At 36.7% G+C, this 27,434-nt stretch overlaps 2 long non-coding RNA genes across 2 annotated transcripts in view; both read left to right on the top strand.

Annotated features, from left to right (window-relative positions):
* The window catches only part of LOC139139105 (uncharacterized), an 82,095-nt gene extending 62,356 nt beyond the window's left edge, over positions 1 to 19,739 (top strand). Inside the window, exon 3 of the long non-coding RNA XR_011553724.1 lies at positions 19,652 to 19,739. This is a non-coding gene — a long non-coding RNA (uncharacterized lncRNA). The remainder of the gene's footprint in view (positions 1 to 19,651) is intronic.
* On the top strand, positions 2,800 to 4,502 carry LOC139139104 (uncharacterized). The gene is made up of 3 exons (XR_011553723.1): positions 2,800 to 2,871; positions 3,721 to 3,964; positions 4,206 to 4,502. It is a non-coding gene; the product is annotated as an uncharacterized lncRNA (long non-coding RNA).
* Positions 19,740 to 27,434: the final 7,695 nt, after the last annotated feature.

Below are 27,434 nucleotides of genomic sequence, written 5' to 3'. Positions count from 1 at the left end.
TCATGATACGCACTTTCCTGACATATGTAAAGAGGGGTCAAATGCTCGTACATTGAACACATTTTGAAATATATGCGTTCTCCGACTAAAAACGGAACATGTTTTCAGTTTATTTTCGACTCAAAATTAGTCGCTATATATTCAAAGACATCATATGCAAGTATCAATTACAATGAACACCTGAAACATGGCAAAATTATGGGATTCTGGGACCAAACACGGCACGTCCGATCAGTAGCGTGATTTTTTTACATTTGGATATATATTGCGATAATCCGGCTTTTATAGAGGAAGTTCTTTTTAATAAACAGGTTTCACTGCATTAAAATTTTACGATATTACGGCTTCTGCCACATCATTTACATTTGCGAATACCTAATAAACGCAAAGCTTTGAAACTTAATATCGACGCTGGCTTGGACTTCTACCGTAATTATATATATCGTCTCCCATTAGCTTCATTCCCTAAAATGCCAATCTTAGGGTAGTATGCACCCCGAAAGTGATTTCAACGTTTGCTGGAGCTGTCCTAAATGAAAGAAGAACCAACTACGTCGCACTTCAGTTACTATGACCGTTCTCTTACCAAATCAAATATAAAAAATAAAGGGTCACTTTGTAAAGTTTGGTACTAGAGAAACAATGAACTAATATTTTGAAATTAAAATTGCCGACATGCCTGTGTTATATTTATCGGAAGAATTAAAAATGTCCACTTTCGAAAAACTAAGATGGCAGATTTTTTTCTTACTTCAAGAGGTTTAAAATAAGCCTCTATAAGTGGTAGATCAAAAACGAATTGTAGAAGTTTGAGAGTCCAAATATCTGTCCCCTACAGACGCATTGTACCATGAAATCATAACAATTTTATGGCGAACAAATACAAACTAGCATTGAAAAAATACTTTCATCACTTTTACAGGAGAAAGTACCCCGAGAATTACAAATTTCACTCAAGATGAAACACCCAATTCAGGATATCCTGCAACCTTCATTTGTACAGTTCAGGCAAACGAGGAAAACATGGTTGTTTCAGTACACACGCAAACGAGCCAGTGCGACGGAGCTGTTACTAATGGCATTCATCCAAATTATGAATTTACAAACAACTTCGACAATGTGGTTGTAACAAAGGATGAAAGTGTTATATGTTCATTGACGCCGGGTGATCAACAACAGTCAAAGAATGCTAATGCATATAGTAAGTATATGGCAAAATTTTGCAACAATGCGTTCAAGGATACCAACACGCTGTAATACCATCCCCCTTTGTTTGATGCATATCATATTCCTAAATTGCATAGGAATATGACTTGTATAGAATGGCTCATGAGAACATCAAAAACCTTATTTATATATTTATAAGTTTGTTTGTTGGTTGGTTGTTTTTAGGGTGGTTGTTTGGTTGTTTGGTCGTTGGTAAGTTTGTTAGTCAGTTGTCGCGCCAGCGGCTTACTGACTACGCATGCGCTTATTCATAATATACTATGCGAGTAACCGGAAGTGTACCCTTCTTTCTTGGGCGCCGCCATGTTTTTTTTGAGTACTCGTAAATAAACAAATACGAAACAAATTACTATGATATAACATGCCTTTTACAAAATATACCTCTTTTATTAGCCAGTAAATGTTATTATACACCTTGTCGCTGATACAAAGTATCGTTGATATAGATAAACGGAGAAAACTGTCGTGCATATGAACGGGGGCATACGCAAAGAATGCTGGGATTGAATTATAGAAGAGCGCCCCTGTGTCAATAATTAGATTCAAAAATTGCAAGTTTATAGACGGAACGCTATAGTTTTCAGCTTGCAAGTGGAGGTGGGCAGTGCGGTTACCATTGCAATGATAATTATTGCATAATACGTCCCTTGTTTAACGCCATAGGCTGTTATCATTGTAAAAATTGCCAATTTTTGTCCAAAATTTTTACACGCTACAGAAAATCTATACCTGCCCTGCTGCAGGGTTTGACGTCGTGTAAGTACGTGAACTGCTTTCATCAGAGGGAAACTGGGCGGGCATAGTTGTCATTTAAACGTTTATGAAGTAACAATTACAGTTTATCATGAATCAATACAAATAACATTGCCAATCTTAACCCCTGGCGCGACACCAAGGGCTGAGCCCTATATAATATTATCAAGAATTATGATGTTATGATTATATATGTGCCTATATATTTTTCATCTCAATAAGCTCAACCTGTGTTAACACATGATCCATGGATAACCGATATCGATAAAAACGAAATGAAGGTAAACTGGAATGATTGGGACAGTTCTGTTGACATTGGAGATGGCCCCATACAGCAGTATGAACTTTGGTATAAAGTTACTAATGATGATGAATTCGAGGAATACAACACGGCAATCCCGCCGCAAACGACCATAATTGTCACTGGGTTGACACCCTATACAAGTTACATATTCGCTGTAAAGACATATAGACCTGGTGAAGGCGGTGGTGGCGATTTAGGCCCTGATGTGAGAAAACAAACACTGTGTGATGGTAGGCGGCTTAATCCATTGGATATAAAGCTAGGATATTGTGCCATGTTTGCCTTAAAACAAGGAAAAGACATTGCAACAGAAAATTACCTTTAGATTGATTGTTAACCAAACATATTTTTATATTAAAGGTAATACCTGTTGATCATATTGTTTTATGTAACTTTGAAAGAAGATACATGTTAATATAGGTTAATTCAATATTTCCCTTACTGAAATATTATCATTAATGCACTAGTGATAGCATTGGTAGTTTTTGTCTCGAAGTAATTCTTACGTAATATCAGTTCCATTAGGAATGCCGACGGTGAAAACGGCCATCACGATCAGTAAAAACGAAATTTTGGTATTTTGGAAGGTATGTAAATGTATAATCTTGATTAAATCCCTGTAATAATTATACCATTAAGTGTAGAGATATCGCCGTTAGCTGACTAAAGTTATTAGCATTGTATTGGGTATCATTAACATGTCTTGAATACCTTTGCTAAGCACCCTGTTAGGTTGCGGTCCAGTACTGAGTATCACTTGTGTTGCTGATAGATGTGTTTGCGTTTGTGATCATTGTTGTCGCAAACGTGTATTTGACAGCGACTGTACGAGTTCGGAATCTAAAGAGACTGACTATAAGTCTCAAGTACTAAATACGTTGCGCAAAAGAAATAGACCAGGCGCAGTTAACCAGCCGAATTTTAGAAATGTAATTAGATCTGCTTCACATATAAACATGCTACTTTTATAGATTCTTAAATAGTTTTGACGGGGAGATAATCACTGTTTGAATCGCCCTCCCACCACTATGTGAAAAGTTTACCTCCTTCCCATTAGTTTTCCCCTCTCTCTCCCCTCTCCGCTTTCCCTTTCTCCAAAACACTCCAGCTGCCCTCTCTTCACTGAAATGGCTCCCTACTGCCAGTTCACAAGCCATTAGCAATCGTCGCTGTTCTACTGCATGGCAAGAGAATGAAAAATTTCCCTCTACTAATGAGCAAAACATGCGTATCCCTGCCTCGCTCGCCCGCCCGCCCGCCAGGGAATCGATTCCGAACACATTTTTTGCATGAACTTCTTTGTCAGGTGTTCCCAATGTGACAGTAAGAAAACAAAAGGTAATACTGTAATGCAATATCATATACTCCTTTTCCAATCAACCTTGTAAGCTAATTTTAACAGGCAAATTGTTTACTGGCCGTGTTAAACATGATAGGTCAACGACGTCGACTTGGAACCAGAAACCCTTCGATGTGAGTCTGTGACGTCATATACCATATATTACCGAGTTGCTGGAACTCAAACAGACTACGATCAGAGAGTTGTCGGGTCAGATGAGACGAGTTTTCTGCTCGATGGACTTGATCCCTGCAAAGAATATGAAATTAGCTTGTCAATGGATAATGCAGTGGGAAATGGACCATTGAGTGATTCTGTATTCAATACAACACATTCGTCGAGTAAGTGTCTGATCGTATTTGACCGAATTGAAGTTTACATGATCGTGCTAATACATAGACAGTGGAGGTATCTGTCTATGGCTAATAGTAAATGGGAACATAATTTTGCAAAGAAGTTCGTTATATGACCTTGACTTTCAATTTGTAACATACATTTTATCAACAAATGTAGGGCGACAAGTAGATGTCTACTTACTTTTTCCTTTTCGGCAAATACAGCGTTCTTGATTCTCATACACAGCTCCGCAGGAGGTAGAATGGCTTTCAACAGATGCAATATCGTCATCGGATATTAAAATAAAATGGTCACAGCCGGCAACTGTACACTGTCCTCTGGAAAGTTACAGACTGGACTTTCAACAAGAAACTACATATGAATGCGGAGATAGTCAAATTTTCGAAAGCATTTACTTCGACACAACTCAACTTGAATACCTGGTAACAAATCTGTATGCGTTCACTATTTACCGAGCTACAGTTACTGCATATACAAACGCCGGGGGAGGAATCTCTCGCTCTACCATAGAAATAACGCACGAAAGTGGTGAGTATTGCCATACATAAAGTGTGTTAGGACTTCTTAGTTTCGGTGTAAAAGCTGTGTCTTTTTTCAGGTGTTTTAACAGGATTAATTGGCCCTTTTAAGTTCAAAATGTGTATATGACCCAGCATAAATAATTTCAAGATGGTGTGTGTGATCAATGTTGTGGCTGGTCTTTGGTTTTGTGACAGTTCTTCGAAGAAAGACATCGAGGTCTCCCCTGTATCACTTCATATGTTACTGTCCACTACTTCCTTGTGTCAGAGTTGCTGCGACTTGAATTTCCAGTGCCCCTGCTCGGCTGTTCGGTTCAGTTCCTTTTGCATAAATAATTTCAACTTTTTTATAAACATGGCTGTCCCTGCATGTTCAGTCAAGCATTTAGTCTGAGCAGACTGAAATCAGTAATTTAACCGCTGAAAGGACCTATCACATATAATTTGCTTATGGTAGTATTTGACCTGAGGCGTTTCAGAGTCGTTTTAATGGACCCAGTGTGCACACGATAAATGTTCAATAAGAGTGACCTAATAGTACAGGTGATGATTGGCAAATATGTGTTCGCATAAATGTCATTATTATACATCTACCATCGAGAACAATAGAATTTTGCGTGCGCTTAAAAAGCCCTACGGAACGCCCATTCCGTAACACGTACGGTTTCAAGGCGCCCCATTCCCTGCGGCTGTATCTGCGCGTTCACTGTAGAACGGTTTCAAGGGACCCATTGGACGAGTGCCAGAACTAGTTTCGCGCGCGCTCTGTACGTCCGTGTGTAGTGCACATACTCCAAAACTTGCAGAAGCGCGTCCGAGATAGCGTTCCTACTGGCGCGATAAAATCGGCAGAAAAATTGTTGACATTGCACGAAAACTGTCACTACGCTGACAATTTGATGCCCCACTCACAAATGACGTAAGATGTATAATAATAAGGTTATCACGAAAATACCGCAAAGGATGCACTCGGACATTGGCGCCACACATCGCCCTCCGCTTCGCGTCGGGCGATACGCTGCGCCAATGTCCTCGTGCATCCTTCGCGGTATTTTCGTAATAACCTCATATTACAAGCCGTTAACATTAACGTTATTCCTATTTATCTACCTTTTTTCAGTTCCTACCGTACCTAGAGACGTATTAGCTAATGGTCTGTCTGAGATGAAAATAGAGGTGACTTGGACAGCACCTCGGTGTCCCAATGGTACGGTGAACTCATACATGATTCTTTACTGGGAGTCACTCGATCAGAATATCACAAATGCTGTTGCAGCACCTCAAGATTGTTTAGATTACACAAACACATTTAGCTGTGTGATTGACGACCTGCAGCCAGAAACTAATTATATCGTTCAGGTAAGTGATGATGATGATGATGATGATGATGATGATGATGATGATGGTGGTGGTGGTGGTGATGATGATGATGATGATGATGGTGGTGGTGGTGGTGATGATGATGATGATGATGATGATGATGATGATGATGATGATGATGATGATTGCCCTGGTGACCACTACGAAATTATTCTTATTTGTATGTTAGTCTTAAATCTATTTACAAGTCAGTTTAAGGTGGAGTTGCACGCAACGCAGCATATTTTGCTCAAAATAACATTTTTGCATAGATTCATTCAATTTCGAGTAATTTTAACACGAGATAAAAAATATTGGTTTGGTTCACCGCATAGCTTGTCAAGCAGTCGTAAGTTGGATGAGAAAAAATGTACAATTATGCAAAAAGTATGCAAATCGCTATTTCCTGACTTCACTTTCATCCCAATTTCAAGATTTCAAAACGATTAAACTCTACTGGCTTGGTCAAACTTTGTGAAATTTTCAAATTATTTTTTTAAATACTACATAACAAAACGACCATTTTTACATCTTACATTTTGAATAAAAGTATTCAAATTTTTCGCACCCTGATTTTAGTAGTGTCAGCCTATCAACTCCTGCCATTTTGGAATGAGGATAGATAATGCAAAATAAAGTTTGTAGTGGTTTGTTTTGCTACATATACTCTTAAGTTTCAGAAAATAGAATCAAGTTTATTGCTTAAATTAATTTTTATCATTGAAACCAATGTTAAGGTTTTCTACCCCAAACATATATATTCCCTTCATTTTACGAGCAAACTACGACTACCATACTAAACCTTAGATTCGCTGCGTTTTGAAAATATATAGTATTAGGAGGTTTCCTTGTTATCTTACACGAGAAATATTCCTTTAAAAATGTTGGTTACGTGCAACTACACCTTAAGTTGTGTAGATTTTACCCGCATTGAAACCTCTTGATCATTGTAATGGCATACATGGTTTTGTATATTACCGTGTAGGTTCAAATAGGACATTAAAAAAATTACTTCTTTTCATATCGTGAATGGTTCCCGCCATACAGACTGATGCCAATATTGACACGTTCTTTCTGAAAGTGAATCATTAGTCTGGCGATAGATAGCTAGGGCTTTGATCAGATTTTGAGCATTGACAAGTACCTAAGGGTACCTATGCCACAGCATGAGCAATATTCACGTGTCAAACATGTCTGCAAAAACATGTGTGACTCATAACCCAATGGTGTCTGTTATCGAAATTCATGCAAAGGATTGTCTCACATTTCAGTAACGGCAATAATGACAATAACAATACAATTTTCATATTTCTGGAGGAAATGTCTTCTCTTTTCATGCAATGTGGTACATATGTTTCTGGGGATTGCGTCACTTAGAAATGCTCGTATAATTAAATTTTCAAATTTAAAGTTATGGGGCAAATATTATGTACCTAATGAAAATTGGTCTTAAATCGGTTTTTATTCTTGCCTCTTTAATTATTTGTTGTTGTTTTTTCGTATTAATTTTAATGTGCTATTCACCGAGTCAGATTCTGTTGTTGCTAAAGTCATACCGATCTGGTGTACTTGTAATTTTAATATTCTTCATAAGTCACGTTCCATACATGTAACATTTATAGATAGAGTCAGGCAATTATCTCGTTTTTCAGCTAAGGAAAACCCGAACGGGGCTATTTTTGCTGCCATACAGCCTGTTTCAATAATTCATCTTACCTTGATATCTAATTGAAGGCGACTTTTGTCCTTCGGAATCGTATGCACGTTAAACGTTGTTTAGTAGATCTTGGCATGAATGAAGTTCCCTGGACTAATTCTAATAACTTCTTGTATTTTCGATATACTTAACACAAACCCTATTTAGAACCTGAAACAGTCAAAGTACTATAACATCGTGCATACGGTTACAACTCGAGTTTTACATTAATTTCTTCACCAGGTGTCAGCTGAAAATGGTTGTTGTTTCAGTGCATGGAGTGACACGGCTCAGGCAAGCACTCTACGCGTTAAGGGTAAGAAACATTTTACGAGTTTATAAACGTCTGTGTGCGGGCTTTGGGAATTCAAGCTGTCGGTCAACTACAAAGACAAATTTGAAAAATGCAAACATAGTCATAAAGAATACGGTGTATGTTCATCATAGAAGTATTGACATATATTGAAGTACAGAAAAGTCCTCTTCTTCCAGTGTGAGTTAGCAAACGTACATGTTTCGAACAAATCACTTATCCTTCATCAGTGTCCACCCTCGATCCGACAGACAGATCCAAATGCAAGAAAATGCATCCAGAAATGGACAACATTTTAGTAGGGTTACACTACAGCTGAGTAATATCAGATATTTCCGTGGTGGTTTTTGAAGGTTACCGCCTTTGGACGCATTTGTGTCAACGTGCATATAGTGTTTTTTTCCAGGGTGTACGAGGTTAAAGAATTTTTTTCAATCACACAAATTCAACAGTAATTTCACTGTGTAAATTTAAAGTAAACATTCGTTTTACATGGCCGAAAAATACGTTATTTGATCAAATTTCACAGTTGATATTATGAAGTGGATCTGTAGCATATTTTATTTTCAGTAAATGGGTCTTTTGGAAAGCTGACGACTTTCACTCGTGTCAAAATATTTACTTTGATATGCATAGTGCTGTTATTATAAAAATGTAAACTTCACTCAACTGAAAACGTCTGCTCTAAGTCATCGTATTCAAAGCTATGTACTGAATATGGTCATGCTAATAGTCGCTATCATGCACAACCAAAGTCTGTCATTTCGCGATATAAAATATTGAATTTATGGCCATGGCGTAGTGCTTCACAACAACTGCATCCACGCCATCGATGTTGTTATATAGGAATATTTTGCGTCGACCTTCAAACTGCTTAATGTAATCAAACGCTACAGCGATCAGCATTTGTCGCACGATCGAAGTTTTTAAGTGACGTTAAAATCCGAGAAAATCAATCGTAATCATTACACTTTTGACCACACATAAATATTTTCATAGACTCAGCGACGACACTATGCACAAGTAATTAGCTTATATCTTTCAGAAACAACTGTCAGTAGGTACGCCACTGTGGGACTACATATGAAGTCAGGATTAATCATGAAATATGGCATAAATTGGGTTTCATACGCTTTGCTTGTAACTTGCATTTGATCTTCGAGTGTCGGTTGTAGCTTGCTGAATCAACGCGACAGTGTCCGCGCCGTCGAAATTCAATCGCGGGTTTTATGGGATTCTTTGCCTTTGAAAAACCTAGCTTTGTCTTCGGTGAATTTCTAGGCCTGTGCTAACTCTGACATTTGTAAAACTCCGCTGGAGGTACATTTTGACAGAGTCACTGTCTGGCATTTGCCTCCCAAACGCGGTTCATTGCTCGGGATTGACACCTCGAAATAATTTATTACTAGCCTGGTGCATATTGATAGCATAACAAAAGCAGAATTTCAAAAAACTAAACACTGTATTGCTCAGGAAAACTCCATTTTGTGAAATATAATGGGTAACTGGTATGTGTATGTGACAAGTATGCTATTATTCGTTCACCTAGAAGTATACCAGTAACGAAATGACCGTTATTTTTGTCGTTGGGGCGCACGGTCATTTTGTCATTATTCTGCTCAGTTGAAAATATTTTGGAGTGATATGTAAATAGTCTAAGACATAATTAAAGCTGCAAGCAGCGTTGGCGGGGCCCAAGCGGTTGCCATGGTTGAAAGTACTTGCATTGATGATACAATGTGCAAATTTTGAGCTTCCATGTGTTTCATGTGTAGAGAAATCTTTAGACTAGTTGTTAACACATGTGAAAATACATTTATAAGCTCACGCATCTCAATTCCCATGTGAAATGATTGTGAAAAGTATGCTTGACAGAGAGAGCGAACAAGCATTTTAAGTACAATTGATGTAGAGCATTATAGCTCATTCTGGAAATTTACCATGGTCCTATGTGTTGACAAATCCTTTGACTAGTTGTTATAAGTGAAAATTTCCTGTCAAAGATCATTTTTCTCATTTCCCATTTACATGATTTTGAAAAGTGTGTCATAGACAAACGGGAAATAGCATTACAATAAATTTCCACTGATTGTGTGGTCACTTGTCAGCCATACAGACTGATGTGATGACAAGAAAAATAAAAATTTTGTCTGTCATCCTCGTGCCCGTCAATTCAGATCCGCCGCGTCAGCCTTTATTCTGCTCATGGGGAAATAATTAAAAAACAAAATAAACACAAAAAACTCGGCGATAGTATATGTATAAAACAGAAGCTTAAAAAAATAATTGACACTTATATTCCATTCAGAACTGTACTCATATGTAACTCTTATATTGCGCTGTCAAAACTGTGCAAATGCTGCGCTTAAGTTAATCAAAGAACTGTTGTTATACACAAATAATTAAGCAACACTGCTGTGCAGTCTGCGTGCATTCCTATGATGTTGTCATGTTTAACTCCGTGTTGTTGATTGAGAATAAAAAAAATTACAGTAACAAATTCCTGCCTCACCACATCATTTTATGTCTAGGCGAACCAGCATTTTAAGCCAAATTGATGTATACCATCCTAGCTCATTCTGAAATTTAATATGTGTCCTATGTGTTGATATATCCTTGAACTAGTTGTTGCATCCATGGCCAGTAGTCAAGAATTCTGCACGTTTTACATTTAATACATTTATCCATGCACGAAATACATTCTTTACATTTAATACATTTATTACATGAAAGGTCTGCACGAAATACATTCTTTACATTTAATACATTTTTTACATTTTTTACATTAAAGGTCTGCGCGAAATACATTCTTTACATTTAATACATTTTTTACATGAAAGGTTTGCAGGAAATACATTCTTTACATTTAATACATTTTTTACATTTATTACATGAAAGGTCTGCACGAAATACATTCTTTACATTTAATACATTTTTTACATTTATTACATGAAAGGTCTGCACGAAATACATTCTTTACATTTAATACATTCTTTACATTTATGTCGTGAAAGGTCGGGTCAACAGCTGGGTCTAGCTGGGCTTGCACGAAATACATTCTTTACATTTAATACATTTAATACATTTTTTACATTTATTACATTAAAGGTCTGCACGAAATACATTCTTTACATTTAATACATTTTTTACATGAAAGGTCTGCACGAAATACATTCTTTACATTTAATACATTTTTTCAACAAATGTCCGTACGAAATACACGGACCTCTCGGGCCTTTCTCGGGAGTTATCGGACATGATCGGGATTTTGGGCCGGTCTTGCACGAAATGCATTTTTTACATTTAATACATTCTTTACATTTTTTTACATTTAGTACATGAAAGGTCTGCACGAAATGCATTTTTTTACATTTAATACATTTTTTACATTTATAACATGAAAGGTCTGCACGAAATACATTCTAAGGTCGGGTCGGGTCTAGCTGTGCTTGCAGGAAATACATTCTTTACATTTAATACATTCTTTACATGAAAGGTCTGCACGAATTACATTCTTTACATTAAATGCTTTTTCTTCATAACATGTCCGCACAAACTATCAGGACTTGGTTGGGAGGGACGGTCCGACCTTATCGTGAGTTTAGGCGGGCCTTGCCCGAAATACATTCTGTACAATTAATACATTTTGTCGTAAAAATGTCCGCACGTAAACACGTTACAGGGGCCGTGGTTGAACTATCAGGACTTCGACATGGCCATAGGTGTGAATGAGTGCTGAACAACGATAGATTATGTGTCACTTTGTCATGTCAAACTTGTCCTTGGCGTCGCTCAGCGGGAATGTACGTTGTGCCATGGTTTGCTAAGACCCATTTTGAACTTTTACAAGCCACATCTACAACCTGCCCCGAGCTTATGATGTATTTTGTGCAGAACTTTCATGTCATCCATGTAAAACATGTAAAAGTGTATTAATTGTAAAGAATGTATTAAATGTAAAGAATATATTTCGTGCAAGGCCATCTAGACCCAGCCCCGATCATAAAATGTATTTCGTGCAGACCTTTCGTGTAAAAAATGTAAAAAAATGTATTAAATGTATTAAATGTAAAGAATGTATTTCGAGCAGACCTTTCGTGACATAAATGTAAAAAAATGTATAATGTAAGAATGTATTTCGTGCAGACCTTTCGTGTAAAAAATGTAAAAAATGTATTAAATGTATTAAATGTAAAGAATGTATTTCGTGCAAGCCCAGCTAGACCCGACCCGACCAAAGAATGTATTTCGTGCAGACCTTTCGTGACATAAATGTAAAAAATGTATTAAATGTAAAGAATGTATTTCGTGCAGACCTTTCGTGACATAAATGTAAAAAATGTATTAAATGTAAAGAATGTATTTCGTGCAGACCTTTCGTGTAAAAAATGTAAAAAATGTATTAAATGTAAAGAATGTATTTCGTGCAAGCCAAGCTAGACCCTACCCGACCATAAAATGTATTTCGTGCAGACCTTTCGTGTAAAAAATGTATTAAATGTAAAGAATGTATTTCATGCAAGCCCAGCTAGACCCGCCGACCATATATAGAATGTATTTCGTGCAAACCTTTCGTTACATAAATGTAAAAAATGTATTAAATGTAAAGAATGTATTTCGTGCAGACCTTTCGTGTAAAAATGTAAAAAATGTATTAAATGTAAAGAATGTATTTCGTGCAAGCCCAGCTATACCTGACCCGACCAAAGAATGTATTTCGTGCAGACCTTTCGTGACATAAATGTAAAAAAATATATTAAATGTAAAGAATGTATTTCGTTCAGACCATTCGTGACATAAATGTAAAAAATTTTTTACAATACATTTTTTACATTTTTTACACGAAAGGTCTGCACGAAATACATTCTTTACATTTAATACATTTAATGTATTAAATGTAAAGAATGTATTTCGTGCAGACCTTTCGTGTAAAAAATGTAAAAAATGTATTAAATGTATTAAATGTAAAGAATGTATTTCTTGCAAGCCCAGCTAGACCTGACCCGACCATAGAATGTATTTCGTGCAGACCTTTCGTGTAAAAAATGTAAAAATTATTAAATGTATTAAATGTAAAGAATGTATTTCGTGCAAGCCCAGCTAGACCCGACCCGACCAAAGAATGTATTTCGTGCAGACCTTTCGTGACATAAATGTAAAAATGTATTAAATGTAAAGAATGTATTTCGTGCAGACCTTTCGTGACATAAATGTAAAAAATGTATTAAATGTAAAGAATGTATTTCGTGCAGACCTTTCGTACATAGATGTAAAAAATGTATTAAATGTAAAGAATGTATTTCGTGCAGACCTTTCGTGTAAAAAATGTAAAAAATGTATTAAATGTATTAAATGTAAAGAATGTATTTCGTGCAAGCCCAGCTAGACCCGACCCGACCAAAGAATGTATTTCGTGCAGACCTTTCGTGACATAAATGTAAAAAATGTATTAAATGTAAAGAATGTATTTCGTGCAGACCTTTCGTGACATAAATGTAAAAAATGTATTAAATGTAAAGAATGTATTTCGTGCAGACCTTTCGTGACATAAATGTAAAAAATGTATTAAATGTAAAGAATGTATTTCGTGCAGACCTTTCGTGTAAAAAATGTAAAAAATGTATTAAATGTATTAAATGTAAAGAATGTATTTCGTGCAAGCCCAGCTAGACCTGACCCGACCAAAGAATGTATTTCGTGCAGACCTTTCGTGACATAAATGTAAAAAATATATTAAATGTAAAGAATGTATTTCGTGCAGACCTTTCGTGACATAAATGTAAAAAATGTATTAAATGTAAAGAATGTATTTCGTGCAGACCTTTCGTGTAAAAAATGTAAAAAATGTATTAAATGTACTAAATCTTCGTGCAAGCCCAGCTAGACCTGACCCGACCAAAGAATGTATTTCGTGCAGACCTTTCGTGACATAAATGTAAAAAATGTATTAAATGTAAAGAATGTATTTCGTGCAGACCTTTCGTGTAAAAAATGTAAAAAATGTATTAAATGTACTAAATCTTCGTGCAAGCCCAGCTAGACCTGACCCGACAAAGAATGTATTTCGTGCAGACCTTTCGTTACATAAATGTAAAAAATGTATTAAATGTGAAGAATGTATTTCGTGCAGACCTTTCGTGTAAAAAATGTATTAAATATATTAAATGTAAAGAATGTATTTCGTGCAAGCCTAGCTAGACCCGACCCGACCAAAGAATGTATTTCGTGCAGACCTTTCGTGACATAAATGTAAAAAATGTATTAAATGTAAAGAATGTATTTCGTGCAGAGCTTTCGTGTAAAAAATGTAAAAATGTATTAAATGTATTAAATGTAAAGAATGTATTTCGTGCAAGCCCAGCTAAACCCGACCCGACCAAAGAATGTATTTCGTGCAGACCTTTCGTGACATAAATGTAAAAAATGTATTAAATGTAAAGAATGTATTTCGTGCAGACCTTTCGTGTAAAAAATGTAAAAAATGTATTAAATGTATTAAATGTAAAGAATACGGTATTTCGTGGAAGCCCAGCTAGACCCGACCCGACAAAGAATGCATTTCGTGCAGACCTTTCGTGACATAAATGTAAAAAATGTATTAAATGTAAGAATGTATTTCGTGCAGACCTTTCGTGTCATAAATGTAAAAAATGTTAAATCGGCAACTATTGGCCATAGCTCAGTTGTTATACATGAAAATTTCGTGTCAAAGATCATTTTCCCCATTTCCCATTTACATGACTTTAAAAAGTGTGTGTCATAGACAAATGGGAAATAGTATTACAAAAAGTCCATTAATTGTGTGGTCACTTGTCAGCCATACAGACTGATGTGATGACAAGAAAAATAAAGTTTTTTTTTCTTCCTCTGCGTCCTATTTTCTGCTAATGAGGAAATACATGAAAAAACCTGCAAAAAATACATCACGATAGTGCATGTATAAAACAGAACCGTACAAATAATTGACACTAACATTCAGATCAGAACTGTATACATATTTCACTCTTATATTACTCTGTGAAAACTGTGCAAATGCTGCACTTAAACCGCTGAACTGTTGCTGTACAAAAATAGTAAAGCAACACTGCTGTACATTTGTCTCTGCGTGCATTCGTATGATGTTGTCATTTTTTCCTGCGTTGTTGATTGAAGAATGAAAAAAGAAACCCGCGTCACCACATAATTTTTGAAATATGTCTAGAATAAGAAAGAAACGTTTTATTTTTCTTGGCGTAGTACTAGTTGTTTTAATGACCTGTACACTATGATTTCAAAATGTTGGGTAGAACAAAGGGTGTTCTTCAAAACCTGAAAATTCCAAATATTAAAATGCAAAAGTTACTGGCAATAACAAAGTATGGAGTTGTTACTCAGGAAACAAATGCTAAACATCGTGGTAAAAGTTGAAACTACAGTCTCTTTTATAAGATTAAAGTTTTGCAGTAAGAAGAGTGGGTAGCTGAACAAATCATAACAGCCTTGAGTACGAATCCTCCTTTTTAAGTGTCAAATAATACTAGTCTGAGGCAAAAGTTAGCGTATGCGATGCAGCTATATTTAATAGTTACAAACCTGCAATCGCTATCAATGCTGTACTGCACATATCACTATAGACAACGGCACGAAACCTGCTTCTGCATACCAGTTTTTCAAACGAATTAGATATCCATTCTCATAGCAGTTCAAAAGTAAAATACTCTTAGACTTGAGAAATGTGTGCATTATAGACTTTCGATAAATTTGCTTTACGCTTGAATTTAGCATGGAGCTTTGGTAGCTCTATGAATTTAACAAGCGATGCTCGGACACTGGCAGCGCACAGCGCATCGATGACACTTGGGTCAGGGGTCATCATCAAAAACGTCAGTGCCTATTCACGGCCAGCTTGATATGAATCATGCCACGGATCGCGAAAATCATGGATCATATATCCAAATGTTCATGTCTAATACGTAAAGAGAACCCGAAAATATAAAACACATAATGATTTGATATGGAGAAACATCATTTTGTTTCACTGACGGTCAAGTTAAATGCTCAAATATCGCGACAAGACTTGCACATTTGCACAATATGAATGCGGAAGTACGTTGACTGTACTCTGCGGACGAGCGAGCGCCTTCCCTGGAAATCTGTTTACAATATCACGTCACAATACACTGAAAATTCTTGCGAATTCATCTTAAGGAAGCCAATTCACACAAGTTCCTAACGTCAGTACAGATATTTTCTTGTTGGCAGCAATACACCACAACATTTCGCCGTTCAGGAGTGCCTTACTCGCTCTACCATTTAACCATGCCGTTCCTAACTTTGCAAATTCCAGTCGACTTTCCTACTCTGATCATAATCTTTCTTTCCATTTCATAGCTTTACTTGCGCTTACAACCTGTGTTAGGGGTGGTTTCTCCCCAATATTGGTGGAGCTGCCTAAAGTCAAAAACGAAAGTTTGCCGTTTTTGCTTAGTTTCACCGTCACTACGATCCTTCAGTGTTGATGATGACACTCACAGGCGTGCTGTTTGCATGGCAGGGCTGTGTGTTACCGGCGTTATACGGCCTCCCACCACATCGTATAACGCCGGTAACACACAGCCCTGTCATGCAGAGCTAGGTATTTGTATAAGTGTAGTTTATGCTATGTTCTGACGTTCTACGGAAGAGAACGTCGGAACGTAGCATAAACTATACTTATACAAACTACCAAGTAAACAGCACGCCTGTGACGACGTTGTACTGCACAGTGCACGGAGCAATCTGTAGGTACATTGTGCGAAGTTGTCCAACCCAAAACTTAGTAACATCTTAGTCAAATAGTCATGGTAAACATGGGTACTTTTGGTTTGTTAGCTATTTCGTAACAATTTTATTCATTACTGTATGTGTTACAATACGATCTTCTGACGCATAAGGTCGGGGATGCACAGAGATAAAGTATTACTTCTCAAGTTGAATGCAGGAAAGCGCGTGGACAGACAAAGTGATGACGTCATCTGCAATTTTCGACCCTAAATCTTCTCGGCAAACGCTACTTTTTTCTCGCATTTGCGATTTTGCGAGCAGGCAGCGGAAACACTGCCTGCGTCATTGCGAACAAAGGAAGGCCACAACGCACCTTATTTTCAAGCAGGCGATTTATGTTTGTTTTTCAGATTTCGTCCATTGAAAATCCTACCAGCACGCGAACGGCAAACAAAGAATTTATTGTATGGCACCTAATGTAGAGTGTTTGGATAACATACACAAGAACGTTCTAAATTACTCATGGAGTTGATCGTTGAAACTGAATAGTGACAGTAGTGGTATTGGAGCAAAAGTTTCTAGCATTGTTGTTTCTGAACGTTGGTGTCACTCAAGTCCACATGCTTAAATATTCAAACCTTGGAATTGAGGAAGTGCATATTTACTGAGTGTTCCCATTGTAATAAGCTGCGCAAACAAACATTCTGAACAGCTACACTAACAACTGAATGATGGTCGCACCTAATTAGACCTAGAACAATGGCAAGAGCGTCCAGCTCTGATTAACCATTTTACCTGCAGGCTGTGAGTGACGATTTTGCAGTTCGCCGGCATTGAGTCGATAGCCTGTTATTTCAGCAACAGTGACGCAATACATTTTCTACAAGTATTTTACTTCTCACTTTCCGATTTCAAAATGTTTATGACAAACAGCCTATAATGTTTATCATACCCTTACTTCATAATATTGACATTTTAGTTTCAATTAGATCTCAACGTCACCACGAACTTCATTACACAAAGTGTTGTTTTAATCGATGTGTATCAGCAATTTTGATGTGGTCTTGTTTACATTTTTAATCAGCTACATGCTCTCAGTTACACAACACACCAGGGCCACTCCATGCATGTCAGATAGAGAAACATAAAAAATCACCACACCTTGCAATGTCATATATCTTACTTTTTTATTCGTGATGAACAAGTGAGCGTGCATTCAGACACCTACATACAAAATTACCCGAATAGCTTCATTTATGATCCTTGACACTCACAAAACAGCTGTGTGTAGACCCCAGTAATTGTGGCAGGACCTTGTCCCGCTCTATTTCAGTCAATCACAGCAGTCGGCCACCCCTAAAGTTAGTGGCACGCTCTTCTAAGTACTTCCGTGGCAGTATACTTGACAACGTCATCCTGGCGTACAAAACCTGGGCGCTGAAGTTACTATACACAATGGGCCGAGATTAGGGTTCGTGCGACTGCTAGTTGAATTTGACAGCGGGCATTGCAGTCTGTTGTTCCGTCTTTGACTCTCAAGTGTACAATATAACACACATCACTGATCGATCTTCTGACTGACAAGGTTTTAAACTGCTGCCTTATGAACATTGGGGCGACTTAACCGATCCAAATACCTTTCGCAAACTTGAAAGTGCTCGCACTAAGAAAGATATGAAGTAACATTTCAGTTAAATCTGTGTGTTGGTTTTTGAGAAGAAAATTTTTAAGGATTAAATTGCGATTTTCGCTATATCCACTACAGCGAACAAACCTCCTGACTGACCCAACGCCTTTCGGAATTAGAAAGAACTACCACTAGGGATTATGAGTGTAAAATTTTAGTTCAATCTGTGTATTGGTTCTGGAGGAAAATATTTTAAAAGATTAATTACGAGTTTTGCAAAATCAAATATGGCGGCAAAACCATGTGACCTATCCGAATGCCTTTCACAAACCTGAAAGAGATATTACAATAGATGATACATGTAAAATTGCAGTCTACTCGGTGTGTTGGTTCTAGTAGAGAAGAAGATTTTTAAAGATGAAATTACGATTTTCGCAAAATCCAATATGGCGGCCAAACCACGTGACCGATCAAAACGCCTTTCACAAACTTGAAAGTGATCACTGTAAGCATGACATGAGTAAAATTCCAGCTTAATCAGTGTTTTGGTTCTGGAGAAGAAGATTTTTAAAGATTAAATTACGATTTTTTGCACAATCCAATATGGCGGCCAAACCACGTGACCAATCGAAACGCTTTTCGCAAACTTGAAAGAGATCACACTGTAGATGACATTTATTAAATTTTAGTTCAATTGGTGAATTTGTTCTGGAGAAGAAGATTTTAAAGATTAAATTGTGATTTCAAAAATCCAATATGGCGGCCAAACCACGTGACCGATCAAAATGTCTTTTGCAAACTTAATAGAGATCACTGTAAGGATGACATGAGTAAAATTTTAGCTTAATCGATGTTTCGGTTCTGGAGAAGAAGATTTTTAAAGATTAAATGACTATTTTAGAAAATCCAATATGTGGCCAAGGTCACGTGACCGCATGCGATTTTATTTGCAAATTCTAGAGACCTTAGGTCATGCTTACTATACAAAAAATTTCAAATCGACTAGACCCCTAGGTCTTCTGGAGAAGCCATTTTTAGGTTTTTGGAAAATCCAATATGGCCACCAGGTCACGTGACCAATCAAAATTTCAAGGGTCAGGTGCACGAGTACTAATTGATACCTACTAGCCCTGCAAATTTTAGAAGTTTTCGTTCAGCCGTTTTAGAGATCTAGGTCGACAAAGAATCGGCAGAAGAAGAAGAAAAAGAGGAAGAAGAGGAGTAGTAGAACTTGAGCAATAACAATAGGGTCCCAGCCGGTCGGCTTGGGCCCCTAATAACACTATTCAACGACGTTTTAGTAAACTATCAAACATAGTAAGGAGAAGTAGACAAACTCTCAGACCACACGGTGTCATTTTGACATATGTGCAGTCACGTTTTGACGTTTCTTTCCAAATATTGCCCCTCCAGAGCCTGGATTGTCTGTTGGATTAATAGTGTTTACTTCCATTATATCGACGCTTCTTATATTCCTTGTAATCCTGTTCCTTCTCTGTTACCTGTACACTAAACGGTGAGACCAAAAATAGATTATCTCTGTTTCTCTATTGTTGCTTATATTTCCTGTGAGCTCCTTTTGAACTTTAATATCAACAATACCATATTAAGTATCTTATGTTCCGTAAAACAAATATGTTTATTACAATACACCCACCATTGTAAATGTTCAACGAAATGAAAGGCATTGCAATATGTTCTTATTTTTATAGTAGACTCGATCAGGTAAATTCGAAATACCGAATATAATAATTTCTTTATTCATTTATTCATTTTTTTTTGCTTTGTTGTCACTTTATTTGCACATTTGAGTTAACCTGTATTTTTCAGCACTGGAAAATCATGGAAAGAAATATTTTCTAAAACTAGAGAGGACCTATCAGGTGAGCTTGCATTGTATCAAATTTATGTAAGCAAAAGTTAATTCCATACGTACATTTCAAATAAATAAATATTTAGAATTTATTTGTGAGGGGTTTGATAGAAAATCTAACATTTCTGAAAACTGTAAAAATTTCAAAATCTCAGTCAACATCCACAATGTCACTTTCAGAAGAATAGTCTGCCATGATAATTGTGACACAATCGGTAAGCAAATCGAATGAGCAATGCTCAGGTTTTGCCTGCACTGTAATATTCGAAAGATGACTGCGCGCGATATTCATGCAGATGTGAATAATTACAAATGCCCTCTCACACGCTATATGGCACGTCTATTGTTCAATAAGCAACGGTTTATCGTTTTATATGCAACATTGGGAAGCCAGATGCGAGATCTTTTTGGAAGCCCTGAACGCGTTTTAAGAGACCAATCACTTGAATGAACATTTTACTTCTGAATAATATTTCAAAATTTTGAAAAGAGTGGTTGCAGAAGTCTACCCTGTTCGCCGCGATGCCAGACTGCGGTCAACAATGATTAACAAGTTCGTAGACTGACTCTAATCATCAAATTGTTTAGTATGCAATATAGTACTTAATATGGTGTATCAAAATTTCAACATAATCCTCGGCGCCCGTCACATTGTTAATGTTTGAAATGCGTGTATGACCTTGATAGAATTGCATTGTGTTGGGATGTTCGTTCCTACATTGTACAGGATACTTCTAATTATAGCTGTTTAATATGGCATACTACATACGCAACGGAATGTAATCTTTATCATTCTGTCCCAATTTGCAATGTCTTTTGTTGCAGAAGATACACAAAATAGGCCACAAGACAGTTTTGCTGATGACAACAATGCTCAATATGCCAATATAGATGACGTAACGCAACAATCGATAGAATTTAAGTCATCTTCAAAACCTCAGGACAAGCAGACACACGATGAAAAATCATTGTACACAGAACTCGCTAGGGAAACGGTAAGATTTTTTAGTGGGTATTACGTAATATTCTCTAAGATTTCGCCAAAAGGCCGATTACCAAGGCACACTGCATGCATGGGGACATCATTTTATACCTTACAATATATAGCAAGCATGCCATCGTATGCCATACAAAAATATTACATGTCCTGTTCGGTAATGAACATCGCATGGGTCACAATAGTCCTGGGTCGATAGTGCGCAATGTTTATGATTTTGTATTAAATGCTGAAACACTATTCCCTTTCAAAAACATTTACAAATTAACTTTTAATATTGAGTTTCAAAAAATAACATAGTCTCGGTTTCATTACAGCTAAGCGAGTCGGAGTACGCATCCTTGAACAAATCGGCAAAGAGCACAGACACTGCAGAGGTGGTTTGTTAAATGCAGAATTTATAATAAGTTTTACTATAATTTTACCATACATGAAATGCAGAAACAGGTCTTTGATTTAATGCTTGTATATTTTATCCATGATTTTAACTTGCCATAGACGTTAACTAAATCCCTTAGCGAAGAGGTCTGCATCTAGGACAATCCGGCTAAACCGCCACTCCTAAAAGTTCCTAAAATACCCACCTGAGTAAGTAATACTTTTTCGCTTGTTTGCTTCTCGCCGAGAGATTTCAATAAAATAGTGGAACGTACTGGCTGAACCCTTGCTAATACTGATGTTTCATTGATGTATACATAACTGAATGTATTCTTAGCATACATATAATTCATTGCAATTTATTATGACACTTTCGTTGCGATTATTCGCTTTGTACTAAACCATTTACATAAGTGGGAAAATATCCATGAATGAATGTTATGTATACAAATTGTCCGAATTTAGTGTTTAGGATTATATCTGCGTTGTACTTTATCAAATATCCTTTAGACGTGTCTTTACTCCGAATGCTAACAGTCCAGAACATCCATGATTGTTTCGCTACCCTAATAAGTCACTAGAATATGCTTTTCTTTATAAAAGTTGGAAATATCACGAAGCCGATCTCAATATATAATATTTAGAATGTTTGGGGCATTTTTAACCTTCTTAAAATTGGCAATTGTTTACCTGACATTACCTTTACATCTTGGCTCACACTGTCAGTTCCTTTTTGATTATACCCCTTATCTAATATCTTAATAATCATGTGAGCGTCAGTGTACGATTGCAATACAGTGCATGGAGGGCATGCCTGAATGATATGTTTGTTATGACATTTCCAAGATTCGAACAAGCTAGAAGCCACTGATAATTGTTGCAATATCGAATGAACTATTAAAGGTAGCGGCCCTTCTGAACGGCGATGTCTGTGCTACAATGACTACAATCTTAACTTCAAAGGGCAGCGATGCAAACATACTCGTAAGCCAATGAACGTTTTGTTTATACCGAAATCCCACTATTTGTCTTCCTCTTTGTGTGAAACATTGCACTGCAGTTTCCTGTGCGCGGTTATTGTAACTTTTTATCGACGGTTATTAATTTTGTATCCTTTGTTTTGCGCTCTTGTATTGATCCATTTCATTTTTTTTAATTCTGAATCATCGAAATGTGATTCTCAAATTATGGCTCTGATATTTTTTGAGAAATGAAGTCACAGGTACCATTTCTTGACACATTCACAAAAATCTGAGCGCTTTCATCTGTAAAGGCAATAAAAAAATCTTTTGAATAGATTAATTTCTCTAAGGACACAACACGTCAATACTTTATTTTCGAGAAAAAAAACTTTCCTCGACCAATTACACTCTATTTCATAATATTAAAAAATGAATATTTTAATTTAATAACTTGGTCTTGTGTATATGTAAAGTAAAAGTCTCCGGATCACCTTAGGGGACTTGACAGAATACTTGGAGAGTAAATACTATTTCAAAAGAGAGTAAAATTGTTGAAAAAAAGTGAAAGATTGTCTCATTTTATGAATGTAAAAATGTAAAAATTAGGAGACATCAATTCCTTCCTATTATGCTAGCTGTGTCTGCAAAATACTATTTTTCGGTCCCTACTATTGTGTCTTGACTCAGTAAGAAGGACGAAAACGCCTCTTCTACGAATAAAAGGACCTTTTGTGCAGACAATGAACAATTGAACATAGTCTTTATGCAACGTCACTAACGCGGGAAAGATGGATGTAAATGATCTTTTTCACAATGAATTTATTATTTAACGTATTTAACGTTAAATATTACACCTTGTGCATATGGGAACAACCTTGTTGTTGAACAGAAAAAAAGTAGTAAACACTCCGTCAGTGCTCGTTAGTGCTTCAAGTGATGTACATGCTGATCACATGTGGAAGACACGTCGATTTAGCGCACTATCTATTTTCAACTCTGTACTCTAAATTACAGCCTGGTTACTCTATTAAACAGACATTTACATTGGCCACTACCCATCAAAATAATGTAATACTACAGCAACGATATTGTCTACAGCATAATTTCTTGCCTTCCTTACTTTACCTCAAAGGAAGCAATGTATGTCTTCACCACTCTCTTACACACACACACACACACACACACACACACACACACATACCAACGTACGCATCTATCATCGTCTACTCTTAAGTAACATCACCTCATATTATCAAACGGCAGTGCAAAACTTAGACTTACAATAACATAAAAATAGGCCGACAAACTGAATAAAACAATTCTGACATCTTTGTGAAGCGAAGGCGAATGAATGTCCTTGATTTTCCTTGTCTTGTCAAGGTGACATTGAGAGCAAAACATTTGTGCCTCCGGCGTGTGTGCGCTCATGAATTCTCTGGTTGCAAGCCTTTGAAATACTGAACATACACCAAGACCCCTGAAAAAATGAGATAATATGTATGATTTGCATATTTCACTGACAATTCAATTTTTAAACCGAGTACTAAGAACCTAAATAATTCACAATGAAGAAAGAAAAATAAAAGACTTTCTTTTGCTATGGATGTATTACATTTGTAGTGTTTGAAGTAGACATATGAGCGCTTTGACTTTTCCTGTGTATTGCCGATGGAGACATATTCTTTTTTTCGATTTCGATTTCGATTTCCCGAAAGCATGCGAACCGTCTACTGTATCTGTCATCTAAATTTCGCACAATCATCCTTAATTCACAGTTAACTTCCTGACACGGCCAACTCTTACAGGTGATCTCATGCATTTGCCGGGGACCTAGAAAAGGGTCACCTCCACGCTTTCGCGAAATTCATTAATCGACTCTTGACACTGTTTCTTATCCAGCAGCTAACTTCATACTTCATCTAGGGGGTGTTGTATTATTTGGCAAGGGCAAACGTTTGTGTCATTTAATCACTATCATTTACGCTGTTACCAGTGAGGACAGGCTTGAAAGTAAAACATACTAAAATCTATATCGAAAGCCTCGGTCGGGGGGAGCTCCGGGGGGCGGCACTCTCCCCCTATTTTGGCACAGGTGTCCCTTGAATAGTTCGAAATACAAAGGACAAACTCTCTTAAAATGGGAGGCGGTTTCCAAAAATCTACATTTCGGTCAAATGCTAGCGTCAAACTCTACATTTTCTACAGACTGATGGGCAAAACCGTGCTTGAGACAAAATCAGGGCTTAAAAGTCTACCTTTTATCAAACTTTACCTTTCTAAAAATCTACAGGAGTAAAAAAAGGAGGAGGGATCAGAACCGCGATTATTAATCTTTTTATTATCGATTTTATAACATTTCGGATGTTTGAAGACAAGCAATATCATAAAACTTCCAAGAATGCTCGTTTGACTCCGCAGACTCAAAATAGCCCCCCCCTGCGGGTTGTTGTCCTTTTCACGTTGTATTTTTGAGAGAACAATTTAAAAAATTATCATTGCTTCGCAGTTGATAAAAAATGGGACCCTTCTCGAGTCATTAAATTGTGATTGCTGCGAGATATCGTGAACGAAATTACTCATATCGTCTTATCGTGGTTGGTCCCTGGAAAAATTTGCATGAAGTAATTTACCAGGGGTGGACGAGAACGTCCAACGGCTATTGTTCAGAGTAAAGATAAATTTTGAGTTGGGCTGCTGCATTTTGGAATGCGTATTTCCTACATATGTTGTATGCAATGATACAGGAATTGGCGAAGTAGTTAGATTTTTGTTCAGATTCAGTTTTTCGTATCACTTTATTTTTCCTATCAGTGACACTTGAGCTTCCTTGATGTTGCCATTTTTGTAGCACAATCTATTTTAAATTTTCGGTAGCTGGTATTAAAAGTATTTTAAGATTGTGTTCCCCAGACATTAAGGAAGATGTGAAGAACGTAGCGAAAATGAAATCAATACTGCAATACTTTGCATTGTTTGTCGGTTTGCTTTGTTTGGTAACGCGTTACACTTTATTAATCTGCTGCGATTTTATTCCTTATATCAATCAAACATTGCAGATTTTAATCATACCTTCCGTTTTTTGTCGACAGCGAGAAAGCATTTGACAAAACAAGTAAAACTTTTTAATTCGCATTAACGTAATTTGCACTTCGTAAGTAAAGACTTTTGCTCAAACTTTCCTTAAAGAAACTTTCAACCATCCTCGTACCAAACCAAGAACAAAAATCAGGGGTCATCGCACAAAGTTTTGATTTGAGAAACAAATCACCCAATATTTACCAATATTTGATGTCAAAATGTCCGCCATCTCTCTATTAACTCTTCAGGGAAAAAAATGTTCGATTTTCAAAACACTGCGACGGTTAATTTTTTTCATACTCCAAGATTTCTCAAATGATAAAATTATCGAAGACTGAACTATCGACTTTTGTTATATTTCTATTCGAGAGAATGCAGGCGAAAAAAAGAACATGTATTAAAATTACAAAAAAATACAAATATAAAATTAATTTTGAAGACAGCCACTTGGTTAAATATTGTTAAAGGCAGAATACGCCTTGAAAACACAAACTGAGTATTTCATCATTTCGGGAAACTCCGATTTATTGCGTTTTTATACTGTTTATGTTGTAATGAATGATACTGTCCAAGCTTAGACGGTCAAAATTGCAACCGAATTACAATACAACTACTTGTGGAACGTCAGATATTTACTGTAGCTATAAGGTGGCGCCCTATTCGAATGCCAACTTAGCGAAATAAGGAAATGATTGGCTTTTATTTGGTACATGTGACCAACATCTTCCTGTATGTGACCATTACTGTTACCGTTCATTTACTGATAAGTTTGCGCATGTTCTTGCTCATGACTGCATATGAAAATCAAAATACGTGCATTCTTCCACACTTATCGACACTCCCAGATCCTATGCATTAGGAAATACAGAACGCCACAGAGAGCAAAACTGCCAATAGAACTGCCGTAGATGTCGCTCTACCCACCCAGGTACTAGGTACCGGAACCTGGTGAGAGATAACAACAAACAGCGTTCATTCAGTGCCGTTGACATTGATTATATCAAATTAGTCTTTATAGCATCACTATCATAAACTAAGGGTACATTATTTGACAAATTAACATGCAAAAACCAATGAACAAAGTAAACAAGGTACTTCAAAATGGTGAAATATTAGAAATTTACGAGCGAATTATCACGGAAAATATCTCCATCATTTTCCCCATTTTTATATGCCCTTTTCCCTCCACTGAAACGAAAAGATTATCACACGAATCAGTGTACTGACAATTAGGATGTAACTTTACTGCGGAAAGGTTTATAGTTATGTTGTACTCAAAGCACTGGTTTTCCCGGCAACTGTCTAATTCATCATCGCACAGCGAGCATGGAGTTCCGCTTGTGTAAGGCTGCCTGTTATAATTGCCTCTGAGAAATGTTTAAAGCATGTGTATATTAAAATTGGGGCGCTCATCCCGATTATATATTTTTTTGCATAAATTGTATGTATCTCTATTGATGACCATATGTTTGCCAAGAAACTATTTTAAGGTAGCTAAATACCTTTTAGCCACTTTCAGATTTTTATTTTTTTCTCAATTGAACACGTCCCAAACCTCAATAAAGTATACATTTTCTGAAAGCCCTGATATAGAGCTATCCGACCAAGCACAGTACACGGTCATTATTTGCATAAGAGTCACGTGACAAGCGTTTTGCTGAACCCTCCAAAAACCGGTTTTTCCCGCCTTATGCGAACACGCTGCAAGATTTCCGGTTGGAATTTCTTCATTGACAAGCCTTGACAATATCCTTCAAAACAGTGTCTGCGATTTTTCTCGGAGGCTCCATTCAAATTATATTGCGTGATAATTAAAATTCCTTGAAAAGCACCTTCATCTAACATCTTTAAGAGCGCATTAAAAAAATACCGTCAATGACGCTGTACCTTCTCTAATGTGTGGCCAGG

Source organism: Ptychodera flava, chromosome 8, assembly GCF_041260155.1.
Source record: "Ptychodera flava strain L36383 chromosome 8, AS_Pfla_20210202, whole genome shotgun sequence".
In the NCBI taxonomy this organism is placed as follows: Eukaryota; Metazoa; Hemichordata; class Enteropneusta; family Ptychoderidae; genus Ptychodera; species Ptychodera flava.
The sequence above is the reverse complement of the archived record's forward strand: the minus strand, read 5'-3'. Positions and strand labels throughout refer to the sequence as shown.